This window comes from Miscanthus floridulus, chromosome 18, assembly GCF_019320115.1.
Source record: "Miscanthus floridulus cultivar M001 chromosome 18, ASM1932011v1, whole genome shotgun sequence".
Taxonomy (NCBI): domain Eukaryota; kingdom Viridiplantae; phylum Streptophyta; class Magnoliopsida; order Poales; family Poaceae; genus Miscanthus; species Miscanthus floridulus.
The window spans coordinates 28,484,047-28,507,916 of NC_089597.1; the positions used below are offsets into that span (position 1 = coordinate 28,484,047).

General features: G+C 49.4%; 1 pseudogene; it reads left to right on the top strand.

The window, feature by feature from the left end:
• Nucleotides 1–234: 234 nt before the first annotated feature.
• Nucleotides 235–23,384, top strand: LOC136523573 (uncharacterized; annotated as a pseudogene).
• Nucleotides 23,385–23,870: the final 486 nt, after the last annotated feature.

Here is a 23,870-nt window from a genome sequence, read left to right on the forward strand (position 1 = left end):
GTTGGAGACAGATCACAAGTGTCAAATTGCATATGACACTATATGGCGGGGGTAAACAAAGAGCTCTTGAAGAGGTTTATGGCAAATGGGAAGAGAGTTTTGAGCTATTATTTAGGTGGAAGGCCAAGGTAATGAAGCGGTGCCCCGGGAGTGTCGTTGAGATTGAGGTACTTGAGGTGGATGGTCAAATATATTTCCACCGTTTTTGTGCTCTTAAGCCATGCGTTGATGGTTTTTTAGAAGGTTGTAGGCCTCATTTGAGCATAGATGCTACAACACTTAATGGAAGGTGGAATGGTCACTTGGCCGCAGCTGTAGCAGTTGATGGTCACAATTGGATGTATCCACTCGCTTATGGCTTCATAGCTTCTGAAAACACAGACAACTGGACTTGGTTCATGGAACAATTAAAGAAGGCAATAGGTGATCCTCCACTGCTTGCTGTTTGTTCTGATGCTTGCAAGGGCTTGGAGAATGCAGTGAAGAATGTATTCCCAAATGCAGAGCAAAGAGAATGCTTTTATCATCTTGTCAGAAATTTCAAGAAGAGATTTAGAGGGTTTGGCTAAATATATCCTGCGGCAAGGGCTTACAGAGAGGACATATTCTATGACAATATAGCAAAAATGGTAAGTGAATCAGCACAAGCAGTGAAATGGTTACAGACCAATCATAAGTTATTATGGTATAGGTGTGGTTTCAATCCAGAAATTAAGTGTGGCTACATAACTAGTAATATTGCTGAGTCATTTAATAACTGGATTAGAGACCATAAAGACTTACCTGTTGCTGACCTTGCTGATAAGATCAGAGAAATGATCATGGTACTTTGGAACAAGAGAAGAAATATTGCATACAGGCTACCTGAAGGCAGGATACTTCCAGCTATTATGGTTCAGCTAAAGGCAAATACTAGAGGTTTGGGACACTTGAAAATTGTACCATGTTCTAATTGGAGTGCAGAGGTTGAAAGCTCTAGTTTGGTTTTGGTGAATTGATGAAACCCTAAGTGCTAACCTAGTTCATCAAGTGATCATGAGATAGGTAGCACACTTTAAGTAGAGAAGCAAATGAAGATCATAACATGACAATGGTGATAGCATGGAGATGATCAAGGGCTTACACTTGAAGAGAAGAAAGAGAAAAACAAAAAGCTCAAGGCAAAGGTATTGTGGCAGAACCACCTAATTTAATGCCTCACAGGAGTGCTTGTCTTCCATTAGACACTAAGCACTCGAGGGAGAACGCTAAATTACTCGATTCCGTCGGGCACACCCCAGGGGAGAACCCGAAAATCCACATTTTTGCCATCAGGATCACAAATGAGAGAATAAAGCTTACATCATTCGTAACCATTTCTTACATCACTTTTAATACACATCAGAGTATAATATTTATTAATGTAACAGCGGAATGGAATCATGTTATCAGAGTTATAAACAATTTAATTGAACAGCGGAATAGAAACATGTGAACAGAGTTACAGCGGAAATAAATATCTAAACATGACGTGAGGAAGTATTGACATATAGACTACAACAACAGATTATTAAACTTCCATTTTTAAAAGCATTTGGTGAGAGTTATAAATAAAACTACGATCGCAGCGTAAAGGTAATCCTCTCTGAGCCCACCAGGAGGAATCCACACACAAGAGTCAGCTTTAGCATCCACCTGTCACCTGCAACAGGGGGAATAAAACCCTGAGTACTCAATTGTACTCAGCAAGACTTACCCGATAGGAGAAAAGAAAAGACTCCAAGGATATGCAAGGCTATCTGGTTTGTGGGTTGCATTTGCAGAAAGCATTACTAAGCGTGCGTCCTTATCTTTGATTTTTAATAATAGCCGCATTGGTTCATTAACTAACCATTCTATGTAAGCACCTGTACTACTTTCAAGCAGGTGGTAAGCAATCAGATTTCCTTTGTCCATCTTCCATCTTTCATCTTTCAGTTCTTACTACGATGCTAAACCGTAGACAAGCCGTACCGGATAGCCCGGCGATTCGTGAATCAATGCCCCCAGCTGGGTACCCCGAAAACACACGCCCTGCTTGTACCCCGGGCACAAGCAGGACCAACCCACCACTCTCCTGTCACGGGTGTCCAGGTCCCCGTCCAAACTGGGACTCCAAGCCCCCGCCCCTGAGTCCCGGACAAAGTGCGGTGCAAGGACCTCCTCCACCAAAAAGAAACCCTGACAGTCGGTCCGGAAAGAGCCGGATCCGCGACAAGAGAGCAACAAGTCTTCCAAGCGCCCATACACAAGTATGTGCTCGGGATAACAAGTCTGTGACCTGCCTAGAGTCATATGCAATGATCGGTCCTTAACCGACCAGACAGGGAAAAAACGGTGTAACCAAGCTATGACCCGCCTCCGCGGCGACACAACTTCTTACACCCACCAATACCCAAACCATATCCCTGCCCGGTCACCATTTTCCTTTCCACCATTTTATATATTCCAGGTGATAATCATATAGTAACATATTTCCTATATCTCGCGAGTGACAGGCAATCACTCGACTTCTACCGGAGTTCTGTAGCCTAGCAATCTACACGATCCTGTCATACTAGTAAGACTCATAGGATAAAGATATATATGCAAGTGGGTTTCATTCAACTCCTTAAAACTTAATGCACAAATATAATTTAAACTGCAGAAAAGTAGGGGTTATGCACCGGGGCTTGCCTGGGTAAAATATAATCAGAAGTTAGCTTTCTATCATGGCGACATGATCTCCAAAAGCACCATTCCTCCAGCAACTCCCGACGACTCCGTGATCCACCAACGTCCCTATTATGATATGTAATGTAATGCCATGCAAAGATGTAATTTATCAACTGCAATCGTGACTCGTAAAATACGACGTACGCCTCTCGAGTTAACGGGCTAGTTCTAACGCTGGTCTACGTATCCATGTTGTCGAATAAGACGTTATTTCCCAACAACTATTTTAGTTATATAAACCGACGGTGTTTCTATATTTTATTCTATCACTATTCAAGATAAGACATCATTATCTAATTAGCAACTACTTATTCTGGAGCTACAAAAATTACGGTGAGTAACTACTACTGCTAGGAGTCTACTATACAAATTTCAGATTCAGCAATATTACCAATTTACCATACAAATTCCTACAAGTTTACCTTTTTATAATATTAATTATCTCTAATTAATTATATAGCTTCCTAAGAATATAATCAACTATGTGAACAAGTTAGACTAGCAGGTAGATCATTATTTTAAGAGACTAACAAAACTGGTTTCATCATTTTTGGACACCTACATAATTTTATTTGTATTTTTGCAAGTTAAACTAGAAACCGATATTTGAAAAGCATTTAAATAATGGAAAAACCGACGGCCCCTAACCGGCCCAATGGCCCAGCACGGTCAGGTCCAGCGGACGCAGGCCAGCGGCCCACGAGCGCGCGCAGCACAGGCCGGCCCAGGCGGGGATGCGGTCTGTGGCCCAGTAAGCCGAGAACACACCGGCCCAGGCGAGGCAAGCGGCCAATGCGTGTCGGCCCAAGGCCGACCCAGTGGGGCAGTCAGCGACGGTGCGGGCGGCCCAGCAAACTGGCCCACGTGGCCAGGAGGCCCGCGCGCCAATGTTTCGCAGAAACAACCCTAGCTTTCAGCGAAATCAACCTATAGTCCTTCCACTATTTCTCTCTTTCTCTAACAATTTCACCCAGCCCCCTGACTTCCTCCTAATTTGAGCGCACCAGTCCCCGGCGACCTCAGGCGCGACGGCATGGCTCCGGCCGGCACTGCCCCGCTACGCCGGACAGCAAAGCGAGGCGCCAACTAAAGAAGCAGACCTAAGGGCACAGCGGAGCCAAGACGAGACCCTAGGTGCCGAATAGGCACCGAACGGTGACTTCTAAAGCTCGGACCACACCATCGGACTACATGCTAGGGCGGCGCGACTGTTCCGGCGTCCTACATCCTCAGAGACGGAAACAAAACGATGTGAGAGCAGAAAGACCTTACCCCGGACCCGGCTATGGTATTGGCTGGAGCGAAAACTGCCCGTGCTAGGATGGCCACGTGCATGGTGAAGGACGGCGGCGCTCCGAGCGTGGCGCGGCCGTGTCAGCTCGTCGCCGGGGAAGATTCTGACCAAACCAAGATGAGCATCAGCTAAATGAGGTTAAGGCGAGTTAGAAATCGCACTCAATCGAACCGCTACCATTGCTTTGAGCCCTACCCCCAAATCACAGAGCACGGCGGCGAACTGACAGACAGCGAGGGGAAACGCCAAATTGATGGCCAACGGTGCTCGGAGGGGACCGGGGAGGCGAGGTGCAGGCACCTAGGCTCGGTGGACCTGACACGCGCCCGGCTAAGCGGTACCGTGGAGGCGGAGCTCACGGCGGCAGCAGCAGCAGGGCGAGCCAGGCGGATGGCGTCGGGGTGGCCACGGGGCAAAGCAGCCCAGGCGCGCGCTGCAGGCACGGGGCAACAGTCCCGAGCGAACCGAGGTGCTCATGCGCGGTGGTCTGGCAGCGGCGCTGCAGCGGCCACAGCGAGGCGATGTTGAGGGGCAACGCGGCTGCGGTGGTGGTGCACTACGGCTCGGACGCGGTGGAGCTGCGGGGACGGAAGAGGAAAGGCGTGCGCAGCAGAGGCGGTGGCCGAGTAGAAGGAGAAGGAGAGGGGTCGTGCGGTTGCTTGCACGAGGCAGCCGAGCACGAAGGCTGGCGAGGCAGCGAGGAGGTGCTTCACGGCTCGGGCACAGGCAGCAAGGACAACGGAGGCGCTGGCCAAGCACGGAGAGGGACGGCGTGGACGCCGGGATGCCGAGCGGGGTCGGGAATGGAGTGGCGCATGGGGGCGACGCGGACGGCTATGTCGGCATGCAATGGCGCTGGCCGGGTAGTAGAGCAGCGCGCGCGGGGACGGCCGGCATCGACAGGGTGCTGCGGGACAAGGGGCGCTTCTGCTGCCTGAAGGTTCGATGGTGCTGCGGTAAAGAAAAAGAAGAGGCTAGGGGACAGAGGCAGACAAGTGCACGAGGGCAGGGCGTGGGATGCCAGGGCTTGGCGCGATGCACATAGAAATGGAGTGGTCAACCCGAGCAGTACCCTCCAATGGCTCTAGCGGGACAAGCAGGGCAGGGGCATCCCATCGCCATTGATACCGGGCCCCAGGGGCCAAGCGGCCGAAACAGTGACCAACACGATTTTTAAAATGTCGACCAAAGCCAAACAAGTAAGACAACTTATTATATGTTTCCTATTAGGATCTCATTAGCATGTTTTTACCTAACATGAACTCACCTACAATGTTCATTTAGTTTTTCTTAACCGCAAAAGCGACTCATGTAAGGTTTGTTTTATCATTGCATGTGAGTTTAAAATTTAAAATCCATGGAACTCGTGTTGATAATTTCTCTTAAGCCTAGATCGCGGTGCTAAGTAAACTCGCAACACCTAGAGGTGTTACAACCAACCCCCCTTAAAAAGAATCTCATCCCGAGATTCAAAGCTAGAACCAGAAAAGGGGAAACGCGATTACATTCCGTAGATCAGGGATTACACGAAAGATTACACGACCTCGAATACTAACCACACTGGGGATCTAGGGATACATGGTTAAGAACAACCTAATACAACCAAGACTTAATCCAGAAATCGAGATAGACGAGGGCAATGGAGAAACAACAAGATAATGATTATCCAAAACATGGCGTAGCACCAACAGATCCAGAAACAGTCGACGGAGAAGTAAAACATCATGCACCCTAAGATTGACTACCCAAAAAGGGAACTTGAACTTCTTCGACGAATTGGATCCTTCCTTCTTCTCATATCACACTATCACCTTAGACTACCGAACCTAGCTTCACAACGTCGACTGGATTTCATAGCTCTGCTCCGAATACGAGGGAATGGGATGAAGAAGAAGAAGAACAAGGTCCAAGGAGACTTTATAGAGGAGAACGGAGAGGGAAAACAACGCACCGGAGGTGGAGATAAGATTGGACATGTTGCGCTCCCTGCGTGAGCGGCGGAGGGGGAATTAAAGGAGAGGAGAGGGGTCCGCTCGACGAGGCAGGCGTGCGGGCGATCGTGTCACCAAAAGAAGAAGGAAAAGAGGGGAAAATGGGGGGTCCGGTACGGTGAACGACGGTGCGGGGTAGAGAGCCGACCGGATGCTGGGAAAGGAGAAGTGCACAGTGCACAAAGATGGCGAGCACTGCACGATGCCGCTGTCACGCGAAAACGGGACGATAATGGACCCGACATCGATGGCGTTTGCAGGGCACGCAGCGAAATAACCCGGCATGCGTAGCACGGTCAACTAAGCACAAGGCTTGGGACAAAACGTCCACTCTGACTTTTGCAACTACTCCCGACTATCCACTGCTGACCTTCCTTGACCACATCCGTCTTTTCTGTAAACCCAGATCATGTCATACTTCCTTTCTCCAAACCATCTCCTTTTTACCTTGAAAGACACTTTTGCATCCCCATTATGGATTTCCCGTTTGAACACCCGAACATTTTCAAGGAGAAACTTTAAAACAAAATAGTACGGCGGTGTAACTTGGTAAAGGTACTTGGTTAACAACCTCGATACCAGCGCGTGCCGAGCAGCGTCACATGTGGCAGCTGTTCCACATGGAGCCCTCGGTTTCGTCGCGGCACCATAAGCTTTTAACCAGGCAACTATCACCAACTTACACGCCATGAAGGCAGTGGGGTCATAGACCACAGAGTAAGGGGTATCGCAAGGGAAAAATTCAACAACAAAGGTTTCCCTCCACAACAAGGGACAAGGAATTCAAATCCACTGACGGATTTGTTTTAAAAAGATTCAAGTGTTCTGTTGGGACATCCAAAGTTAGTCGATACAGTGTCCAATAACATCCAATCACGGCTGATCTGCTTGGCATCTGAATGACAACTTCTCTTGTAACCCGCTTAATATTGCCCTTGAAAACTTGAAGCACGCCGAACGAGGCTTTAAAGTAAATGAACGCAATAAACACAGCGAAATAATTAAAATGTACGTTCCAACGATCTTATGCGGGTACAGCGTACAGGCATTCAGGCTCCATTCTCGACATAGCATTCACCTACGGTCAGACGATCTAAACAACTACGGACGACGAACAACAAGTAAGAGTACAATACCAGGGGGACAACAACGAAAAACACTACTACTACGGGTACAGCATCCCAAAGCAACTACTCTACATCTTCTTGTGGCAATGGCTGAGTGAGAGGAATCAAGGGCTCTGCTTCTAACACTTCCAACGGTGGAGGTGCTGGCGGTTCTGCATCACCGGTTCTTCTTCTCTCTAGGCGGGTGGAGAGGGATCCCTTCCAAGATCGGGGCATCCTGCCTTCCATCAACCAGCGACCTCCGCCTGGCCCTAGTGAACAGATAGGCCTCACCCAGCTGATGGACATGCCGATCTTCAGCCTCCTTCAGAGATTCCTCCATGGTAGCCTCTCGGCTCTCAGCAGCTGCAGCGCTGGCATGCGCTTTGGCGAGCTGCACCTGGAGCATCCGGTTGAAGATCTCGGCTTCCTCGGCGCGCCTGAAGGCACGCCCTCAGCTCCAAGGCTTGCCGGTCATACTGCTCATCTAGAGCGAGTAGGTACGTGGTCAAGTGCACCAAAGTGGGGCTGTCCTCTTGTGCATCCCGCCCTTGCAAAGCCTCCATGCGAGCCCTCCATGCCCGCCAGGTTCCTATCCAAAGGTGGAAAGAACCGCATGGGGGTACGGGCAATGGGCTCCTCATAGATCTGGCAGAGGTACCATAAGGCTTTGCGGGCCACAACCTGGTAGGTGTCGATGAAGCTAAACCCGGTTGCGGTCACACTCCAGGCTTCGGTGAGGTTAGGGAACTCTACACTCTTCCCGATGTAGACTGTAACCTCACACCGCTCGGTGCCATGCTCCTCATACTCACGGCCCTCATACTCGGGGCGATCATTGACTCCGAGCTTTTGCAGGGTGGCATGCAGGATTTTGGGAAACCCCTCAACATTCAGGCAGTAGGTGCTAACCCAGGCTCCTGCCATCTCGGGCGGTGGTTGCAAGGAAGGCTGAGCGAAAAAGCTGGCTCAAAGGAGAAGCTAAGCGAGCTAAAGTGCGCTGAGTGGTGGTACCAATGGCTAAGCCAGGCTCTACTTATAAAGGCGGAGCGTTTAGTGGTCCTGGCGCGGTTCACCAGGGTTCCCGCGCGATATCACTACGGCGGATCGACCAAATTCCACGAGTTCGAGGCGAGCGACGTGCGATGTCATTACTGACTAGTACGGCTGCAGGGTAAGGGTCCGACAAGAGCGCAGAAAAGGGTATGGGGAGACGTGGGTCACGACCGGCGTGAACCACGGGCGAACGCGAAACACGAAGCCACAGTTCAGACCTAACTCTAGAACAGGACGAGTTAGTCGTGCACAATACGACACGCGTGACACCTATGGATGGCGTATCTGCAAGTAATACGAGTACTACAATGCATAGGCAGGATATGCATGAATGCACGTCCTATACGTCCTTTCACTGTTGCCACATATAGGGCAACCGTTCTCAAAGTTTTGGCACATCGTTCTCTCCCTGTAACTAGTCGATACTATCGAACTATGCTCGAGTCAGTGTACCTGCAGAAACTTGATTAATCCTATCTAAGTCAGCAGAGTGCCATCTATCCTGGATACATAACCATAGTAATAGGGCTACTTATATAACTTCGCATATAAACGTCCTAACTTTTTGCAACAATGGGTTGTCAATTTTTAGTTTAGAAAAGGTTTTCGAAGCTTTATTTCCTCATTTATGCTCCGATACCACCTGTGGCAGAACCGCCTAATTTAATGCCTCACAGGAGTGCTTGTCTTCCATTAGACACTAAGCACTCGAGGGAGAACGCTAAATTACTCGATTCTGTCGGGCACACCCCAGGGGAGAACCCGAAAATCCACATTTTTGCCATCAGGATCACAAATGAGAGAATAAAGCTTACATCATTCGTAACCATTTCTTACATCACTTTTAATACACATCAGAGTATAATATTTATTAATGTAACAGCGGAATGGAATCATGCTTATCAGAGTTATAAACAATTTAATTGAACAGCGGAATAGAAACATGTGAACAGAGTTACAGCGGAAATAAATATCTAAACATGACGTGAGGAAGTATTGACATATAGACTACAACAACAGATTATTAAACTTCCATTTTTAAAAGCATTTGGTGAGAGTTATAAATAAAACTACGATCGCAGCGTAAAGGTAATCCTCTCTGAGCCCACCAGGAGGAATCCACACACAAGAGTCAGCTTTAGCATCCACCTGTCACCTGCAACAGGGGGAATAAAACCCTGAGTACTCAATTGTACTCAGCAAGACTTACCCGATAGGAGAAAAGAAAAGACTCCAAGGATATGCAAGGCTATCTGGTTTGTGGGTTGCATTTGCAGAAAGCATTACTAAGCGTGCGTCCTTATCTTTGATTTTTAATAATAGCCGCAGTTGGTTCATTAACTAACCATTCTATGTAAGCACCTGTACTACTTTCAAGCAGGTGGTAAGCAATCAGATTTCCTTTGTCCATCTTCCATCTTTCATCTTTCAGTTCTTACTACGATGCTAAACCGTAGACAAGCCGTACCGGATAGCCCGGCGATTCGCGAATCAATGCCCCCAGCTGGGTACCCCGAAAACACACGCCCTGCTTGTACCCCGGGCACAAGCAGGACCAACCCACCACTCTCCTGTCACGGGTGTCCAGGTCCCCGTCCAAACTGGGACTCCAAGCCCCCGCCCCTGAGTCCCGGACTCAGTGCGGTGCAAGGACCTCCTCCACCAAAAAGAAACCCTGACAGTCGGTCCGGAAAGAGCCGGATCCGCGACAAGAGAGCAACAAGTCTTCCAAGCGCCCATACACAAGTATGTGCTCGGGATAACAAGTCTGTGACCTGCCTAGAGTCATATGCAACGATCGGTCCTTAACCGACCAGACAGGGAAAAAACGGTGTAACCAAGCTATGACCCGCCTCCGCGGCGACACAACTTCTTACACCCACCAATACCCAAACCATATCCCTGCCCGGTCACCATTTTCCTTTCCACCATTTTATATATTCCAGGTGATAATCATATAGTAACATATTTCCTATATCTCGCGAGTGACAGGCAATCACTCGACTTCTACCAGGAGTCCTGTAGCCTAGCAATCTACACGATCCTGTCATACTAGTAAGACTCATAGGATAAAGATATATGCAAGTGGGTTTCATTCAACTCCTTAAAACTTAATGCACAAATATAATTTAAACTGCAGAAAAGTAGGGGTTATGCACCGGGGCTTGCCTAGGGTAAAATATAATCAGAAGTTAGCTTTCTATCATGGCGACATGATCTCCAAAAGCACCATTCCTCCAGCAACTCCCGACGACTCCGTGATCCACCAACGTCCCTATTATGATATGCAATGTAATGCCTATGCAAAGATGTAATTTATCAACTGCAATCGTGACTCGTAAAATACGACGTACGCCTCTCGAGTTAATGGGCTAGTTCTAACGCTGGTCTACGTATCCATGTTGTCGAATAAGACGTTATTTCCCAACAACTATTTTAGTTATATAAACCGACGGTGTTTCTATATTTTATTCTATCACTATTCAAGATAAGACATCATTATCTAATTAGCAACTACTTATTCTGGAGCTACAAAAATTACGGTGAGTAACTACTACTGCTAGGAGTCTACTATACAAATTTCAGATTCAGCAATATTACCAATTTACCATACAAATTCCTACAAGTTTACCTTTTTATAATATTAATTATCTCTAATTAATTATATAGCTTCCTAAGAATATAATCAACTATGTGAACAAGTTAGACTAGCAGGTAGATCATTATTTTAAGAGACTAACAAAACTGGTTTCATCATTTTTGGACACCTACATAATTTTATTTGTATTTTTGCAAGTTAAACTAGAAACCGATATTTGAAAAGCATTTAAATAATGGAAAAACCGGCGGCCCCTAACCGGCCCAATGGCCCAGCACGGTCAGGTCCAGCGGACGCAGGCCAGCGGCCCACGAGCGCGCGCAGCACAGGCCGGCCCAGGCGGGGATGCGGTCTGTGGCCCAGTAAGCCGAGAACACGCCGGCCCAGGCGAGGCAAGCGGCCAATGCGTGTCGGCCCAAGGCCGACCCAGTGGGGCAGTCAGCGACAGGTGCGGGCGGCCCAGCAAACTGGCCCACGTGGCCAGGAGGCCCGCGCGCACCAACGTTTCGTAGAAACAACCCTAGCTTTCAGCGAAATCAACCTATAGTCCTTCCACTATTTCTCTCTTTCTCTGACAATTTCACCCAGCCCCCTGACTTCCTCCTAATTTGAGCGCACCAGTCCCCAGGCGACCTCAGGCGCTGACGGCATGGCTCCGGCCGGCACGGCCCCGCTACGTCGGACAGCAAAGCGAGGCGCCAACTAAAGAAGCAGACCTAAGGGCATAGCGGAGCCAAGACGAGACCCTAGGTGCCGAATAGGCACCGAACGGTGACTTCTAAAGCTCGGACCACACCATCGGACTACATGCTAGGGCGGCGCGACTGTTCAGGCGTCCTACATCCTCAGAGACGGAAACAAAACGATGTGAGAGCAGAAAGACCTTACCCCGGACCCGGCTACGGTATTGGCTGGAGCTGAAAACTGCCCGTGCTAGGATGGCCACGTAATGGTGAAGGACGGCGGCGCTCCGAGCGTGGCGCGGCCGTGTCAGCTCGTCGCCGGGGAAGATTCTGACCAAACCAAGATGAGCATCAGCTAAATGAGGTTAAGGCGAGTTAGAAATCGCACTCAATCGAACCGCTACCAGTTGCTTTGAGCCCTACCCCCAAATCACAGAGCACGGCGGCGAACTGACAGACAGCGAGGGGAAACGCCAAATTGATGGCCAACGGTGCTCAGGAGGGGACCGGGGAGGCGAGGTGCAGGCACCTAGGCTCGGCGGACCTGACACGCGCCCGGCTAAGCGGTACCGTGGAGGCGGAGCTCACGGCGGCAGCAGCAGCAGGGCGAGCCAGGCGGATGGTGTCGGGGTGGCCACGGGGCAAAGCAGCCCAGGCGCGCGCTGCAGGCACGGGGCAACAGTCCCGAGTGACCGAGGTGCTCATGCGCGGTGGTCTGGCAGCGGCGCTGCAGCGGCCACAGCGAGGCGATGTTGAGGGGCAACGCGGCTGTGGTGGTGGTGCACTACGGCTCGGACGCGGTGGAGCTGCGGGGACGGAAGAGGAAAGGCGTGCGCAGCAGAGGCGGTGGCCAAGTAGAAGGAGAAGGAGAGGGGTCGTGCGGTTGCTTGCACGAGGCAGCCGAGCACGAAGGCTGGCGAGGCAGCGAGGAGGTGCTTCACGGCTCGGGCATAGGCAGCAAGGACAACGGAGGCGCTGGCCAAGCACGGAGAGGGACGGCGTGGACGCCGGGATGCCGAGCGGGGTCGGGAATGGAGCGGCGCATGGGGGCGACGCGGACGGCTGTGTCGGCATGCAATGGCGCTGGCTGGGTAGCAGAGCAGCGCGCGCGGGGACGGCCGGCATCGACAGGGTGCTGTGGGACAAGGGGTGCTTCTACTGCCTGAAGGTTCGATGGTGCTGCAGGTAAAGAAAAAGAAGAGGCTAGGGGACAGAGGCAGACAAGTGCACGAGGGCAGGGCGTGGGATGCCAGGGCTTGGCGCGATGCATATAGAAATGGAGTGGTCAACCCGAGCAGTACCCTCCAATGGCTCTAGCGGGACAAGCAGGGCAGGGGCATCCCATCGCCATTGATACCGGGCCCCAGGGGCCAAGCGGCCGAAACAGTGACCAACACGATTTTTAAAACTGTCGACCAAAGCCAAACAAGTAAGACAACTTATTATATGTTTCCTATTAGGATCTCATTAGCATGTTTTTACCTAACATGAACTCACCTACAATGTTCATTTAGTTTTTCTTAACCGCAAAAGCGACTCATGTAAGGTTTGTTTTATCATTGCATGTGAGTTTAAAATTTAAAATCCATGGAACTCGTGTTGATAATTTCTCTTAAGCCTAGATCATGGTGCTAAGTAAACTCGCAACACCAGAGGTGTTACAACCAACCCCCCTTAAAAAGAATCTCATCCCGAGATTCAAAGCTAGAACCAGAAAAGGGGAAACGCGATTACATTCCATAGATCAGGGATTACACGAAAGATTACACGACCTCGAATACTAACCACACGGGGATCTAGGGATACATGGTTAAGAACAACCTAATACAACCAAGACTTAATCCAAAAATCGAGATAGACGAGGGCAATGGAGAAACAACAAGATAATGATTATCCAAAACATGGCGTAGCACCAACAGATCCAGAAACAGTCGACGGAGAAGTAAAACATCGTGCACCCTAAGATTGACTACCCAAAAAGGGAACTTGAACTTCTTCGACGAATTGGATCCTTCCTTCTTCTCAGATCACACTATCACCTTAGACTACCGAACCTAGCTTCACAACGTCGACTGGATTTCATAGCTCTGCTCCGAATACGAGGGAATGGGATGAAGAAGAAGAAGAACAAGGTCCAAGGAGACTTTATAGAGGAGAACAGAGAGGGAAAACAACGCACCGGAGGTGGAGATAAGATTGGACATGTTGCGCTCCCTGCGTGAGCGGCGGAGGGGGAATTAAAGGAGAGGAGAGGGGTCCGCTCGACGAGGCAGGCGTGCGGGCGATCGTGTCACCAAAAGAAGAAGGAAAAGAGGGGAAAATGGGGGGTCTGGTACGGTGAACGACGGTGCGGGGTAGAGAGCCGACCGGATGCTGGGAAAGGAGAAGTGCACAGTGCACAAAGATGGCGAGCACTGCACGATGCCGCTATCACGCGAAAACGGGACGATAATGGACCCGACATCGATGGCGTTCGCAGGGCACGCAGCGAAATAACCCGGCATGCGTAGCACGGTCAACTAAGCACAAGGCTTGGGACAAAACGTCCACTCTGACTTTTGCAACTACTCCCGACTATCCACTGCTGACCTTCCTTGACCACATCCGTCTTTTCTGTAAACCCAGATCATGTCATACTTCCTTTCTCCAAACCATCTCCTTTTTACCTTGAAAGACACTTTTGCATCCCCATTATGGATTTCCCGTTTTGAACACCCGAACATTTTCAAGGAGAAACTTTAAAACAAAATAGTACGGCGGTGTAACTTGGTAAAGGTACTTGGTTAACAACCTCGATACCAGCGCGTGCCGAGCAGCGTCACATGTGGCAGCTGTTCCACATGGAGCCCTCGGTTTCGTCGCGGCACCATAAGCTTTTAACTAGGCAACTATCACCAACTTACACGCCATGAAGGCAGTGGGGTCATAGACCACAGAGTAAGGGGTATCGCAAGGGAAAAATTCAACAACAAAGGTTTCCCTCCACAACAAGGGACAAGGAATTCAAATCCACCGACGGATTTGTTTTAAAAAGATTCAAGTGTTCTGTTGGGACATCCAAAGTTAGTCGATACAGTGTCCAATAACATCCAATCATGGCTGATCTGCTTGGCATCTGAATGACAACTTCTCTTGTAACCCGCTTAATATCGCCCTTGAAAACTTGAAGCACGCCGAACGAGGCTTTAAAGTAAATGAACGCAATAAACACAGCGAAATAATAAAATGTATGTTCCAACGATCTTATGCGGGTACAGCGTACAGGCATTCAGGCTCCATTCTCGACATAGCATTCACCTACGGTCAGACGATCTAAACAACTACGGACGACAAACAACAAGTAAGAGTACAATACCAGGGGACAACAACGAAAAACACTACTACTACGGGTACAGCATCCCAAAGCAACTACTCTACATCTTCTTGTGGCAATGGCTGAGTGAGAGGAATCAAGGGCTCTGCTTCTAACACTTCCGACGGTGGAGGTGCTGGCGGTTCTGCATCACCGGTTCTTCTTCTCTCTGGCGGGTGGAGAGGGATCCCTTCCAAGATCGGGGCATCCTGCCTTCCATCAACCAGCGACCTCCGCCTGGCCCTAGTGAACAGATAGGCCTCACCCAGCTGATGGACATGCCGATCTTCAGCCTCCTTCAGAGATTCCTCCATGGTAGCCTCTCGGCTCTCAGCAGCTGCAGCGCTTGGCATGCGCTTTGGCGAGCTGCACCTGGAGCATCCGGTTGAAGATCTCGGCTTCCTCGGCGCGCTGAAGGCACGCCCTCAGCTCCAAGGCTTGCCGGTCATACTGCTCATCTAGAGCGAGTAGGTACGTGGTCAAGTGCACCAAAGTGGTGGCTATCCTCTTGTGCATCCCGCCCTTGCAAAGCCTCCATGCGAGCCCTCCATGCCCGCCAGTTCCTATCCAAAGGTGGAAAGAACCGCATGGGGGTACGGGCAATGGGCTCCTCATAGATCTGGCAGAGGTACCATAAGGCTTTGCGGGCCACAACCTGGTAGGTGTCGATGAAGCTAAACCCGGTTGCGGTCACACTCCAGGCTTCGGTGAGGTTAGGGAACTCTACACTCTTCCCGATGTAGACTGTAACCTCACACCGCTCGGTGCCATGCTCCTCATACTCACGGCCCTCATACTCGGGGCGATCATTGACTCCGAGCTTTTGTAGGGTGGCATGCAGGATTTTGGGAAACCCCTCAACATTCAGGCAGTAGGTGCTAACCCAGGCTCCTGCCATCTCGGGCGGTGGTTGCAAGGAAGGCTGAGCAAAAAGCTGGCTCAAAGGAGAAGCTAAGCGAGCTAAAGTGCGCTGAGTGGTGGTACCAATGGCTAAGCCAGGCTCTACTTATAAAGGCGGAGCGTTTAGTGGTCCTGGCGCGGTTCACCAGGGTTCCCGCGCGATATCACTACGGCGGATCGACCAAATTCCACGAGTTCGAGGCGAGCGACGTGCGATGTCATTACTGACTAGTACGGCTGCAGGGTAAGGGTCCGACAAGAGCACAGAAAAGGGTATGGGGAGACGTGGGTCACGACCGGCGTGAACCACGGGTGAACGCGAAACACGAAGCCACAGTTCAGACCTAACTCTAGAACAGGACGAGTTAGTCGTGCACAATACGACACGCGTGACACCTATGGATGGCGTATCTGCAAGTAATACGAGTACTACAATGCATAGGCAGGATATGCATGAATGCACGTCCTATACGTCCTTTCACTGTTGCCACATATAGGGCAACCGTTCTCAAAGTTTTGGCACATCGTTCTCTCCCTGTAACTAGTCGATACTATTGAACTATGCTCGAGTCAGTGTACCTGCAGAAACTTGATTAATCCTATCTAAGTCAGCAGAGTGCCATCTATCCTGGATACATAACCATAGTAATAGGGCTACTTATATAACTTCGCATATAAACGTCCTAACTTTTTGCAACAATGGGTTGTCAATTTTTAGTTTAGAAAAGGTTTTCGAAGCTTTATTACCTCATTTATGCTCCGATACCACCTGTGGCAGAACCGCCTAATTTAATGCCTCACAGGAGTGCTTGTCTTCCATTAGACACTAAGCACTCGAGGGAGAACGCTAAATTACTCGATTCTGTCGGGCACACCCCAGGGGAGAACCCGAAAATCCACATTTTTGCCATCAGGATCACAAATGAGAGAATAAAGCTTACATCATTCGTAACCATTTCTTACATCACTTTTAATACACATCAGAGTATAATATTTATTAATGTAACAGCGGAATGGAATCATGTTATCAGAGTTATAAACAATTTAATTGAACAGCGGAATAGAAACATGTGAACAGAGTTACAGCGGAAATAAATATCTAAACATGACGTGAGGAAGTATTGACATATAGACTACAACAACAGATTATTAAACTTCCATTTTTAAAAGCATTTGGTGAGAGTTATAAATAAAACTACGATCGCAGCGTAAAGGTAATCCTCTCTGAGCCCACCAGGAGGAATCCACACACAAGAGTCAGCTTTAGCATCCACCTGTCACCTGCAACAGGGGGAATAAAACCCTGAGTACTCAATTGTACTCAGCAAGACTTACCCGATAGGAGAAAAGAAAAGACTCCAAGGATATGCAAGGCTATCTGGTTTGTGGGTTGCATTTGCAGAAAGCATTACTAAGCGTGCGTCCTTATCTTTGATTTTTAATAATAGCCGCATTGGTTCATTAACTAACCATTCTATGTAAGCACCTGTACTACTTTCAAGCAGGTGGTAAGCAATCAGATTTCCTTTGTCCATCTTCCATCTTTCATCTTTCAGTTCTTACTACGATGCTAAACCGTAGACAAGCCGTACCGGATAGCCCGGCGATTCGTGAATCAATGCCCCCAGCTGGGTACCCCGAAAACACACGCCCTGCTTGTACCCCGGGCACAAGCAGGACCAACCCACCACTCTCCTGTCACGGGTGTCCAGGTCCCCGTCCAAACTGGGACTCCAAGCCCCCGCCCCTGAGTCCCGGACTCAGTGCGGTGCAAGGACCTCCTCCACCAAAAAGAAACCCTGACAGTCGGTCCGGAAAGAGCCGGATCCGCGACAAGAGAGCAACAAGTCTTCCAAGCGCCCATACACAAGTATGTGCTCGGGATAACAAGTCTGTGACCTGCCTAGAGTCATATGCAACGATCGGTCCTTAACCGACCAGACAGGGAAAAAACGGTGTAACCAAGCTATGACCCGCCTCCGCGGCGACACAACTTCTTACACCCACCAATACCCAAACCATATCTCTGCCCGGTCACCATTTTCCTTTCCACCATTTTATATATTCCAGGTGATAATCATATAGTAACATATTTCCTATATCTCGCGAGTGACAGGCAATCACTCGACTTCTACCGGAGTCCTATAGCCTAGCAATCTACACGATCCTGTCATACTAGTAAGACTCATAGGATAAAGATATATATGCAAGTGGGTTTTATTCAACTCCTTAAAACTTAATGCATAAATATAATTTAAACTACAGAAAAGTAGGGGTTATGCACCGGGGCTTGCCTAGGTAAAATATAATCAGAAGTTAGCTTTCTATCATGGCGACATGATCTCCAAAAGCACCATTCCTCCAGCAACTCCCGACGACTCCGTGATCCACCAACGTCCCTATTATGATATGCAATGTAATGCCATGCAAAGATGTAATTTATCAACTGCAATCGTGACTCGTAAAATACGACGTACGCCTCTCGAGTTAATGGGCTAGTTCTAACGCTGGTCTACGTATCCATGTTGTCGAATAAGACGTTATTTCCCAACAACTATTTTAGTTATATAAACCGACGGTGTTTCTATATTTTATTCTATCACTATTCAAGATAAGACATCATTATCTAATTAGCAACTACTTATTCTGGAGCTACAAAAATTACGGTGAGTAACTACTACTGCTAGGAGTCTACTATACAAATTTCAGATTCAGCAATATTACCAATTTACCATACAAATTCCTACAAGTTTACCTTTTTATAATATTAATTATCTCTAATTAATTATATAGCTTCCTAAGAATATAATCAACTATGTGAACAAGTTAGACTAGCAGGTAGATCATTATTTTAAGAGACTAACAAAACTGGTTTCATCATTTTTGGACACCTACATAATTTTATTTGTATTTTTGCAAGTTAAACTAGAAACCGATATTTGAAAAGCATTTAAATAATGGAAAAACCGGCGGCCCCTAACCGGCCCAATGGCCCAGCACGGTCAGGTCCAGCGGACGCAGGCCAGCGGCCCACGAGCGCGCGCAGCACAGGCCGGCCCAGGCGGGGATGCGGTCTGTGGCCCAGTAAGCCGAGAACACGCCGGCCCAGGCGAGGCAAGCGGCCAATGCGTGTCGGCCCAAGGCCGACCCAGTGGGGCAGTCAGCGACGGTGCGGGCGGCCCAGCAAACTGGCCCACGTGGCCAGGAGGCCCGCGCGCGCCAACGTTTCGTAGAAACAACCCTAGCTTTCAGCGAAATCAACCTATAGTCCTTCCACTATTTCTCTCTTTCTCTGACAATTTCACCCAGCCCCCTGACTTCCTCCTAATTTGAGCGCACCAGTCCCCAGTGACCTCAGGCGCGACGGCATGGCTCCGGCCGGCACTGCCCCGCTACGCCGGACAGCAAAGCGAGGCGCCAACTAAAGAAGCAGACCTAAGGGCACAGCGGAGCCAAGACGAGACCCTAGGTGCCGAATAGGCACCGAACGGTGACTTCTAAAGCTCGGACCACACCATCGGACTACATGCTAGGGCGGCGCGACTGTTCAGGCGTCCTACATCCTCGGAGACGGAAACAAAACGATGTGAGAGCAGAAAGACCTTACCCCGGACCCGGCTACGGTATTGGCTGGAGCGAAAACTGCCCGTGCTAGGATGGCCACGTGCATGGTGAAGGACGGCGGCGCTCCGAGCGTGGCGCGGCCGTGTCAGCTCGTCGCCGGGGAAGATTCTGACCAAACCAAGATGAGCATCAGCTAAATGAGGTTAAGGCGAGTTAGAAATCGCACTCAATCGAACCGCTACCGTTGCTTTGAGCCCTACCCCCAAATCACAGAGCACGGCGGCGAACTGACAGACAGCGAGGGGAAACGCCAAATTGATGGCCAACGGTGCTCGGAGGGGACCGGGGAGGCGAGGTGCAGGCACCTAGGCTCGGCGGACCTGACACGCGCCCGGCTAAGCGGTACCGTGGAGGCGGAGCTCACGGCGGCAGCAGCAGCAGGGCGAGCCAGGCGGATGGTGTCGGGGTGGCCACGGGGCAAAGCAGCCCAGGCGCGCGCTGCAGGCACGGGGCAACAGTCCCGAGTGACCGAGGTGCTCATGCGCGGTGGTCTGGCAGCGGCGCTGCAGCGGCCACAGCGAGGCGATGTTGAGGGGCAACGCGGCTGTGGTGGTGGTGCACTACGGCTCGGACGCGGTGGAGCCGCGGGGACGGAAGAGGAAAGGCGTGCGCAGCAGAGGCGGTGGCCGAGTAGAAGGAGAAGGAGAGGGGTCGTGCAGTTGCTTGCACGAGGCAGCCGAGCACGAAGGCTGGCGAGGCAGCGAGGAGGTGCTTCACGGCTCGGGCATAGGCAGCAAGGACAACGGAGGCGCTGGCCAAGCACGGAGAGGGACGGCGTGGACGCCGGGATGCCGAGCGGGGTCGGGAATGGAGCGGCGCATGGGGGCGACGCGGACGGCTGTGTCGGCATGCAATGGCGCTGGCTGGGTAGCAGAGCAGCGCGCGCGGGGACGGCCGGCATCGACAGGGTGCTGTGGGACAAGGGGTGCTTCTACTGCCTGAAGGTTCGATGGTGCTGCAGTAAAGAAAAAGAAGAGGCTAGGGGACAGAGGCAGACAAGTGCACGAGGGCAGGGCGTGGGATGCCAGGGCTTGGCGCGATGCATATAGAAATGGAGTGGTCAACCCGAGCAGTACCCTCCAATGGCTCTAGCGGGACAAGCAGGGCAGGGGCATCCCATCGCCATTGATACCGGGCCCCAGGGGCCAAGCGGCCGAAACAGTGACCAACACGATTTTTAAAACGTCGACCAAAGCCAAACAAGTAAGACAACTTATTATATGTTTCCTATTAGGATCTCATTAGCATGTTTTTACCTAACATGAACTCACCTACAATGTTCATTTAGTTTTTCTTAACCGCAAAAGCGACTCATGTAAGGTTTGTTTTATCATTGCATGTGAGTTTAAAATTTAAAATCCATGGAACTCGTGTTGATAATTTCTCTTAAGCCTAGATCGCGGTGCTAAGTAAACTCGCAACACCAGAGGTGTTACAGGTATAACTTGTAGGAGCTATTTTGTTTTGGTGATCAAGACACTTAGAGAGTGTGATCACATTCAGGTTTGATAGCCATACTATTAAGAGGGGTGAAACTCGTATCAGAATGCGGTTATCAAAGTGCCACTAGATGCTCTAACTCATTGCATATGCATTTAGGATCTAGTGGAGTGCTAACACCCTTGATAATATTTGTGAAAATATGCTACCACATGTGCACAAGGTGTTTGTAGGGTTGAGATGGGATTCGGCGCTTTCGAGAAAATGAAATGTCTATTTTCTATTGCGCCGGATGCAAAATTCTTGGTGGTTGGCACACTTGAGCAAGGGTGAAGAAGTAAGAGTTGAAATAGAGTTGATCGAAATGATGCTGGCGTCGGTCTACTGACCGGACGCTGGGTCACTCAGCGACCGGACGCTGAAAGGCTGCGTCCGATCGAGCTGTCAGACGGCACAGTGGCTAGGGTTGAGCACCGGACGCTGGCTGCGTCCGGTCAAGGTGGACCGGACGCGTCCGGTCGAAAAAACATGCCTCGGGGAGCTTACTAGAAACGACCGGACGCTGGGGCTTCAGCGTCCGGTCAGTTTTACCGGAGCATCCGGTCAGCTTCGTAGCCGTTGAAATCTGACGAACAGCGTTTGAAGGCGATGACACGCGGCGTCCATCGGGCGACCGGACGCTGAGGGCCAGCGTCCGATCAGTATGACCGGAGCGTCCGGTCAGAGCGCGTTTTGCCCAGTGAAGGGGTATAACGGCTCTATTTGATGGGGGCTCTATTTATAGCCCCATGGCCGGCTCAAGGGCTAACTCTTGCACATTTTCATTGACATAGCAACCTTGTGAGCCTAGCTAAAGGACTCCCACTCATCTACATCATTGATTCATCATCATAGTGAGATTGGGAGTGATCCAAGTGCATTGCTTGAGTGGTTGCATCTAGAGGCACTTGGTGTTCATGTTTCGCTGCGGATTTCGCTTGTTACTCTTGGTGGTTGCCGCCACCTAGACGGCTTGGAGCAGCAAGGATCATTGAGTGGAGGAGGTGATTGTCTCTGACTCCGATCGTGGTGATTGTGAGGGGTTCTTGACCTTTCCCCGGCGGAGCGCCAAAAGGTACTCTAGTAAATTGCTTGTGGCTTGTGTGATCCTCATCTTGTGTTGGTTGTGCGGCACCCTATTGAGGGTTTGGCGAGTGATGCCAATCAGCGCGTGAACCTCCAAGTGAGTGAATCGCCACAACGAGGACTAGCTTGCCGGCAAGCAAGTGAACCTCGGTAAAAATCATTGTGTACAAGTTTGATTCCGAGGTGATTGGTCATCATTGTTATTCATCTTCGTGATTGATTGGTTCATTCATCTACACGGCGGTATAACCCTCTTGATCACTCTCTTTACTTTACCGCAAACTAGTTGACAAGCTCTTTAGTGTAGCTAGTTGTGAGAGCTTGCATGCTTGGTTGGTGTGGCTCTTTAGTTAGCCTTTGAGAGCACACTAACATAGGGTAGTGTCATTGCTCTTGTGTGAATTGACACTATCTAAACTAGAATTGTGGTAGGTGGCTTGCATTTTTGAGTAGGCTAGCGCAACACTCGCTTCGCCTCATAATTGTCTAACCATTTGGTTAAGTGTTGTTGTAGAAATTTTTATTAGGCTATTCACCCCCCCTCTAGCCATTAGGACCTTTCAGAGGTGTGGGACCATAGCAGCCGAGCTGAGAGACATATTATCAAGTTACACCAAAGGACATGTACTTGTCTTGAATGGCAGCACACTGGTAAGTCATGTCAACATGTATTGGCCTATGTAACCCGCCATCGGGGAGTTGACCTAGAACAGTTTGTGCATGACTACTACTCGGTCAATAGATTAAGGGCTGCTTATGGAAGAGAGATTGAGCCGATGACAGATAAAACACAATGTCCACAAGTTGACCTACCATTTTCAGTTGATGCACCTCTTGCTAAGCTACCTGTTGGACGACGAAGGAAACTAAGAATGAAGGGATGGATGGAAGGTGGCCATAGGAAGAAAGGTTCCAAAGATGGTGAATTTACCGACGATGGTATAGGTGAGAAGGGATGTGACAACGATGCAGCCCCAACAAATGGAAAGGGAAAGAAAATGATCAGAGGACCTATGACTTACAAAAAATACGGAGAAAAAGGTCATAGGCAAGCTAGTGCCAAGTGCCCACTCAATGGGACCGCAAAAAAGAGGTATGAACTGATTTTCTTTACCTACAAACTTGAATGTAAATGTCAATATTAATTTATTTGATTACTTGTAGGAAGCGTAGGCAACCTAGGAAGAATATTACAAAAGCTGCGCCAGCAGAACCTAGCACCCCACGGAGGCCGACTAGAGAAGAAATCCTACGGGATAGTCCAGGAAGGGTCACAAGAAGGTAAGGAATATTAACACATTTATCATACACTAATTCTTTCCATACATCTAATTGTGGCATCGTATTTATGTGCAGCAAGCTTGCGATGTTATTAGGAGAGGGCACATCTTCACAAACCGACACCACTAGTCCTGTGAGGATACCTACAGCGGCAGCACCAAAAAAAGATGACTCCGAAGAGAAAGCTACACATTGAATGAATTATTTTAGCTATAATGAGATGTAAACTCATGCTTTATTTGATATGACTTGAATCTCGTTTAGAACTAAATTATGGTCTTCTGAGATGAACTTGTTTATGCTACAATCATGGTTTTATGAGATGAGCTCATTTGTTCTCAAGTTGTCTGATCTTTTATTAAAGTATCAGTTGATTTTACTGACCACTTAGATTAGCTTCGAGATATTCATTTTTAGAAAATTGCTCAAATTTACAGACTGAGCGCTCCCGGTTGGTCCTTGTGTAAACCTACTACTACTATGTCGGCGGCTGGTCCATTTCATACAAGCAAATAATTGAGATCTGAATAGCTGATGGCCCTAGTCTTAGCTCTTAATTACAGTAGACAAATTATAATTTTTCCTATAGCAAATGCACAATTAGCACTAATGCTAATGTAATGGCCCTAGTCTTATAGCCTAATATTGGATCCGTCCCTGCACAGTGGCATGAGTTAATGGGCAGT